This window comes from Manduca sexta, unplaced genomic scaffold (genome assembly GCF_014839805.1).
Source record: "Manduca sexta isolate Smith_Timp_Sample1 unplaced genomic scaffold, JHU_Msex_v1.0 HiC_scaffold_3553, whole genome shotgun sequence".
NCBI classification, from domain to species: domain Eukaryota; kingdom Metazoa; phylum Arthropoda; class Insecta; order Lepidoptera; family Sphingidae; genus Manduca; species Manduca sexta.
This window is the reverse complement of record NW_023594634.1, coordinates 4,665-13,097: the sequence shown is the minus strand read 5'-3', so window position 1 is coordinate 13,097 and position 8,433 is coordinate 4,665. Positions and strand designations below refer to the sequence as shown.

General features: G+C 32.7%; 1 non-coding gene across 1 annotated transcript; it reads left to right on the top strand.

Annotated features, from left to right (window-relative positions):
- The first annotated feature begins 7,565 nt into the window (after window positions 1-7,565).
- Trnat-ugu lies at window positions 7,566-7,638 on the top strand. Its single transcript has one exon. It is a non-coding gene; the product is annotated as a tRNA-Thr (tRNA).
- Window positions 7,639-8,433: the final 795 nt, after the last annotated feature.

Sequence of the window (8,433 nt, the reverse complement as noted above, 5' to 3'; positions counted from 1 at the left end):
AAGATTGTGGTCAATTAATGAAATGAAATGATTTATTTGAATCTATAAAATGTTACATTTATTTAAATTCCTTCAATATTAACTCTACCACCAGTTCGGAAAGCAGTTCTCACCAGAGAAGAACGGAAAGAAATTCTAGTGTTGCTCTTTTCTAATAAAATAACATACTTGATAGGGTTTAAATAAGTTACATAGGTGAACAGAAAATTATAAAAAAATATTTCGTCGACAGAATTAAAAAAAATACAAAGGTGTAAAATATTCCTTCACCGTAAAAATATATGGCAAAACATATGCTTGAGTGCTATTAGTAAAAGCAAGGTCTATTACCAGCCTCATTGACGTAATATCTCGTCCAGTCAATTTAATTACATAAAACCATCACCAAGTAAGCGCAAACGTCAGAATACCCAAATAATTTATTCACGGACGTTTATCTTAGCCGGGCTTATTAAGCCGGCGCACACCGATACAAACGGAAGCCCCGGGCTGTGACGTTGATCTGCAAGATACTAATCCGACTGTGACGCGTATATGCTAATATACATAGATGTAGGTGTTAAGGAAACGGTAGAGATATGAGCGAAAATACTATTACGGTTAGTAGAACTCATGTAATATGGGTGGATTATAGACTATAAGTGACTTCAGTCCTTTCAGTGTCATTGAAAAATTATGAAAATTAATTAGCAATAACATCTTGACCGCGATAGCCTAGTTGGTTGTGGAACGGACTGCCGAGACGAATTTCCGCAGGTTCAAATCTTAAGGGCACACACCTCTGACTTTTCTAAAAATTATGTGTATTCTTTGTGAATTATCTCTAGCTTTAACGGTGAAGGAAAACATCGTGAGAAAACTTGCATACCTGAGAAATTCTCTATAGGAATTCTCAAGGTGTGTCAAATCTACCAATCCGCACTAGGCCAGCGTGGTGGACTAAGGCCTTATACCTCTCAGTAGTAAAGGAGGCCCGTGCCCAACAGTGGGACAGTAAGTATATAATACAGAGCTGATATTATTATTATGGTATCTTGGCACGCTCTGTTGCCAAAAATAAATATAGCTTTAAATGAAAGAGTTCTAAGATTATATTATAGAGCAGACATTCTCAAGATTGTCATACAAAATTTTGCGCACAAGCGATGGTTACTTAATGAACCGTGAAATAGCAAGATACCAATGTAAAATACTCCATATTCTTTCAATATCTTGAATTGCACATTTTAATGCACATGCTAGCTTAGTTTTTGTAAATATAAAAAATCAGATACACAATAAATCTATCGACCTAAATACATAAAACTAATTTTAAAAGTAGATAATTATTATTCTTTAATTAATTATTTATCTATTCCTATGTTTTTTTTTTTTAATATATCCCAACCCAAAGCATATAAGTTTCTGGTAAATCAAGACTGTATTTTTTAGAATTGTTACCAATTTGTCAATAGCCATCACACAATTGTCCTTTTTCCTCTCATAATAAGCCGCTTCACAAACTTCTACATCCACGTTCATAGTACAGAAGCCGTGGTCAATTTCTGAGTGAAGTTATCTCTAATATCGTCGGCTTATCTGTTCCGGCTGTTTGGTCCGGGCGTTTGGCCGAACTTAGTTTGTGTACCTGCCTTATGTATTTGAAGTGTTATTCAAATAGAAAGCCGTTTTAACCGACTTTAATAAAAGTGGTTTTGTTTGCAATATTTCAGGAAGATTGTTAGGTAGTGTCATATATGTTTTTTGGTTTTATTTTAAGTTATTATAATTTAAAAAGTGTTTATATAACACATCGTAGAACCAATTTTAATGAAACTTTTATACTTTAAAGACATATTATTAATTCCAAATATTATTATGGTGTGTGTGTTTACAATTATATGATACAAGTAATTGACGCTGTTAAAACCTATCTATAGCAATAATATCGTAAAAAAATATATATTTGTACACACACATTTCAACCACAAATCCCTACATATTAACTATCACAAAAAATGCAAAATCAAAATACCGATACGGGTTACAAAAAATCAACGCAAACACGAAAATCAAGCGGAGGAATAATATGATTTTTCCTACCGATACCCAACCCTTCCCTGCAGCGGTAATTGCAACTGACACGGAGATGTAAAAATTTACAACTCTCGCTTCCGCAAAACTAACATCAACCCGCCATTGTGATGCTGATGTACACGCGTTGCTCGCTCCTGACGTACTGAGCTTCTCAATATTACATTTTATTATTCCTAAAGTAGATATTTATAAAAAAAAAAAACATTAATTCGCGCCACTAATACCTCCTGCTATTATACTTAGTATTGTACATGCGTTTTTAGTAGATTAAAAAGATAAAACATATATCTTATATTCATATTTATGTATATATTACTAGCTTTTGCTCGCTTCGCCCGCGTGAAGGAGTTTTCGGGATAACTTTTTTCGACTTACTTGATATGTATCGTTATATTGTGACAAAATTACACAAAATCACAAAAAATTGCAGCCTATGTGTTATTATGATGTATAACTAATATTACTACAAAGTTACATCCAAGTCCTTCCAGTAGATTTTTCGTGATAGAGGAACATACATCATACATCCATACATCCATCCCTTTCCCATCCCACCGCAAATTTTATAATATTAGTAGGATAGTCGTCCTTTCTTCAATAATTTATCAAATTTCGAACTTTTATCACTCTGTAGATCCCTCATAATATATTCCAACATTAAAGCTCACGCAATTTTCAGTACCTACTACAATATAAAATTGTATCTAAAGTATATTTATTTCAACTTTCAGAATCACTGTCTTGGCAAACCTAAAACTGTTTAAGCTTACGTTAACGACACCGATAAACGCGGACTAATACGTATTTTAACGAACCACCGACGAACATCGGAAATTTTATAGTATTTGTCTACTGGATATAAATTTTACAAGATTGTGTTGAACGGGTTAATGTTATCAATTTTTATATATTTAAGGTTAAAGATTTTTATTCTCAAAAGACAAAAGTCGCTTACATAAGAATAACATAACAAAACAGAAATATTGATTGAAATAAAAATATTGAACTGATTGACTTTCATGTCTTACGATATAGTAGATTCTATTATATAGCATATTTAGTTGATCATTACATAATTATGCAGACAATGAAGGCAGTTAAAATATAATCAATGATTTTTTTTTTTATTGAAATAAAAGGATCCGAAAAATAGTTTTATTTCAATGTATAAAATTCGCGTAATAAGAAATAATTAATATTTTATTCCCTTCTATCAAAATCTATTTCACTCAGATTCTAAATAACCCAAAAATCCATAAACAAGTAGTAAATAAGTCCATGTACAGAACCCTTCACATGCCGACTTCGGAAGTCAATTGGCGATATCGTAAAAGTTTATGAGTGACTTCCTTAGTTTAATACTATGCAGACATACTGTACTAGTCTGTGGATTTATTGGACTAGTCACTTGTTAACAAAGTATTTTTGCAAGTAATAAATCTACAATCTACTTCGGTATATTCTGCCTCGGTGGCGTAGTTGTACTGCATGCGCGGTACGACAGCGCTCTGAGGTCCTGGGTTCGAATCCTGGGTCGGGCAAAGTGATATTTGGGTTTTTCTGCTCAGTATCAGCCCGGAGTCTGGAATTTGTGCCCGATATGGCGATAGGCTCGCCCCCTATCACATCATGGGACGGAACACACTTGGCGAAAAGTGGGTGCCCTGGTTGCGCCTCTACATATCCCCTTCGGGAATAAATGCGTGATGTTGTTTGTAAATTTACAAAAATTTTTAAATTGATCGATACAGAGTGCTGTAAGCGTCAAATTTCGACATGGTTTCCCCAGATATAAACACTACGGATTTTTAAATATATATGCCCTAAGGAGGTTTGTGATATTATAACCTAGCTTTTGCCTGCAACTCTGCCAGCGTGAATCTTTTTTACGGAAAAATATACTCAATATTAATGAAAAAAAATCAAAATCGTTTTAGTTTATGAGATTAGCGTGTTCAAACAAACAAGCAAGCAATCTCTTCAGCTTTATAATATTGGTATAGATTAGAAGAGGTGTCTTACATATAGACCTAAAGAAGATGCTGAAACCAAGTCACACATCCACTGAGCCTAAGTTCTCATTGTAATCATTTTAAAAAAATATATTTATAAATTAATTTAACTTTTTTAAGTCCTCCGGCAGCTGCTTACATAATTAGTGTTAAATGATAAACATTCTTAAAAAAATAAGTCTTAATAGAAGCAATACCTAAAAATCTGCCATCATTCTGAGGAATGTCAAAGTAATATATTTCCTAAAAAATTATGATGTATTAACTGTACTATAATGGAGACCAAGAACTGGTCATAGAGACCGAGGTAGGCCTTCAATGAGGTGGACCGACGAGCTGGTCCACGTGGCGGGACGAAGGTGGTCGAGGTCTGCTCTAGATACAATAACCTGGTGTGCATTGCAAGAGGCCTACACTCAGCATTGGATGAATATACAAGGTCATTTTGAAATTGCGTTAGTAAAGAAACCATATACTCGTCTTCACTTTTGCTGATATTAGGCCAAAAATCATCTATTAATAACGAACATTTTCACCAAAAATCCTGGTTTTAGTTATCTGATTTTGTGATCATTTTATAGATTAATGCGAATATGGAGTGTGCGTGAGTGTAATTCTGACTGAAAGTATGATGTTGCCGCTGCGGCGAATTATTTTAGAGTAGTAGTAGTGGCATTAGGGCGTGTAAAATTAAAATTACTTTTTATTAATATTTATTTTGTTCGAAACTAACACTTTTTTATTTTACATCTACGGCTCTAGTAACTTATTGTAAAGTGTTATTTCCAAGTAGATATGTATGTGGTCTCATTTAGTAACGCTACGACAAATTGACAATGCAAAGGCTGAAGAAGAAAAAGAACTATACTTTCAATCAAGTCCATAGTGCGATATTGTATCGCACTATGGAGTTGCTAATATACATAAAAGTCAAGAGAAAAATCAAACAACATCCTAACCAATTATAATGTTAATACATAACTAGAATAAAACTGAAGTCAGTGAACCCAACAAATAGCAAATCAAAACAACACGTGTCCACAATAAAATGGAAAAATTTAAAAAGCTACCATATTCTACTATCAAAATTGGTAGGAATTTTAGGAAAAAATCGACCCTATCTCCCTGCGATAGAGTGCATCCGTGTTTTGGAAATTATGGTTTTAATATAAAGTGGGCGTCGATGTAATAAATTTTAAATCCATTAGCAGTCGAGAGTACACATGTTCAGGGTCTCAATCACACTCCATTTAACTTTACGAGGTTTAAATTCGGTGAATTGTTACCTCTGTGATTTGAAATGGTGGGCCTCCCCCTGTATCTTTCTGTTCGTAAACGATTTTGTGAATAAAAAACGAAGCGTTCTGAGTGGGTTTTGGTTTTGGAAAAAATTTACGGAAGCTTGTTTAAGGAAAAATAAAACGGAACATTATCACTAAAAAAGTTAGTAAATTATGTAATAATGTCGTTTAAAAAAAAAACTGATTGTGTTTTCGGTAAATAATTTTAATTTTATAATTAGGTATACAATATTTGTGAATATAGCTATTCGTTTAACACTTCTAATTTTAACTATTATTAGCTAGCATTTCTAATCCTCCATAACAATCACCTAAAACATTTTAATCAATAATAACTCAAGTATTTTATCCCTAAAAAAATTAAATAACCTATCAAAAACATACAAATGAAAGCACTTGGTGATCGTAATCCAATGAACACATTTAACGGCCCAACACTCAATAATTTTGTTTGTCCCTCGGCCAACGCGATTCCAGTAATATTCCAAATTCGATTTACGTAAAAAATGTTTTCCCCTCAATTCTCGACGCGTAACTTAACCCTTCTGTAACACTATTAGCTTCTTTAATCCATTATATATTTTTTTTATTTTTTTTTATGTTTGTGATTGATAGTTTATTCTGCCTTAATGTTTGTGGTAAATGTACGGTTGGTTTGATTTTAAACAATTATGTATTGATCGGTAGTCATTAATAATTTTAAGTAGGCACACACTTTGAGTTACGTTTAATGTTTATCTTTTGTGTGCATGATTAAGTATTAATTCAGGCATTATTCTTTTGTGACAATTAAATGTTAATGTTGTGTTAATTTTTTTAACCCTTCAATTTTATTTAATAAGATTATTATTGGTTTTTACAATTTTTTTTATTGTTCATATTTGACAACTTTGGGTTGAATAACAAAGTGAGCGGGAGAAAAGAAAAATTGTATTGCAATTGATTTTTGTTGCAAAAATCTTAAGAACATTTCATATTTACTATCACGCAAAGATTGCATGCAGTATACACAATTCATTACGTTTAATATTTTTTTATAGCGACACTTAAAATATTATCTCTTATGTTACATAAGACTAAAATATTACATTATAATTTACACCCCACTATTTTATCAGCGTATTTTTTACAACTAACAATAAATAATTTACGATCAACAAATCTATACCCATATTTATTTGCAGAAACACATAAATATATCAAATCGGAATAGTGGAAAACAAAATGGCGGATTTTGAAAATGTTGACCCCTTGTTAGCGTTGGCGGAACGAATTTTATGACATTCACACTTGAACCCGAGTGAGTGCCCTTTAAAATACATTGCCCGTGAATGCCCGGGTCCATTGGGCCCGGTCACACCTAATTTTAGTGTTAACTCTCTGATTTGGACATTGGTGGCGATTTGAATTATATTAATGCATTTAGAATCTATTTTGTATTGCCGAAAAACATAACAAAATATAAATGTAAGATAATGATTGTTTGTTCACGCGAATGACATTAAAATAAAACTATTTTTTTCTCGTGAACGTCGGGAGAAAATCATAATATAAAAACCGCGATAAAATCAGCAAAATATTTATTTTTTATAAATATTACTAGCTGACCCGGCGAACTTCGTACCGCCTAACAGTCAATGAGTGTCGTGTTACCTTTTTAACTGAACTAATTTAGGCTTTGATGAACGTAATACAATGATACAAAATAATAGAAATATAAAAGTATTTTATTATGATGAATGAAGAACGATGATGAATACATACAGAATGAGAATAAAAATTTAAAAAATAATAATAATTAAGTACTTCAAACACATGTCAGAAAAAAATGATTGAAAACTATGTTGTGCAAATTGGGATACACTCGGATTAATTCATAACAGTGCCTGAACTTGCGAGACATAGACAATAGCTTATCAAGAAAAATCATAGACAACCTATAAAAAGACATTTACACTTTTGTTAACCTGTAGAATAAATCTTAGGTATTATTCCGAGCTATTTTAGATTTTTCTCGATTTGTCTATACACTTCTATTCGAGATGGTCCTCTCTCCTCCACCCTATTCCTTTCCCTCTCTTACCATTTACAGCTAATATGCGTATGGTGTACTACCGTATGATGGACGGTGTGGCTCAATAATAGATATAGACAAAACGAATGTGAATCTAAAGTAACTCGGATAGCTCAGAAGGAAGAGCAGTTGACTTGTAATCAAAAGGTCCCGGGTTCGAGTCCCGGTCGGAGCTATTTTGGATTTTTCTCGATTTGTCTATACACTTCTATTCGAGATGGTCCTCTCTCCTCTACCCTATTCCTTTCCTCTCTTACCATTTACAGCTAATATGAGAATGTTTTTTTCTAAAACTTTGAATAATTAATAAATAATGATAAATTACACAAATTAATGTCTAAAACAAACAAATATAACAGTACCTAAACTTTCAAGACATTTTACACAAAATAAATTTCTGAACGCACACATGAATAGTTGTTACAGTATTTGACAGGATTGGACAACAAATGTTTGACATGTATTAAACAAAAATGAGCATTTATTGAAATGATTAAGTATTATTACACATATCGAGTTTTCATTGTTTTTAAGATGTATTCTGCTATTCGGGGCGGAGACAAATCCAACGAATCAACAACCATGAAAATTGGTTCAGCAGATCTCGAGTTATAAGTGTTGTAACAAACCCGTCTTTGTTTTATATATATAGATAATTAAGAATGGACATTGGACACGTCTTCATTTATTTTTAACTTTGTTACAAGTATTTTGCCAATGCAAATTTGATTTTATGACTCTTGACTTTAAGTACCAAATGCCTCAGTACAACCATTTGGAAGAAACCATGTATTGTGTGTCAACACTAAAATTGTCACGTGGTCAAGAATGTCCAATACATTAAGTTCGTCGGTAATTGACGTCGTCACGCCGAAACATTGTTGCAGAAGCGTTGACCGAGCGGTCAGTTCGACCCTTGCGGACAATGTGAAAATTAACGCGACCGCATATTTATAGGGTTAATTTGTAA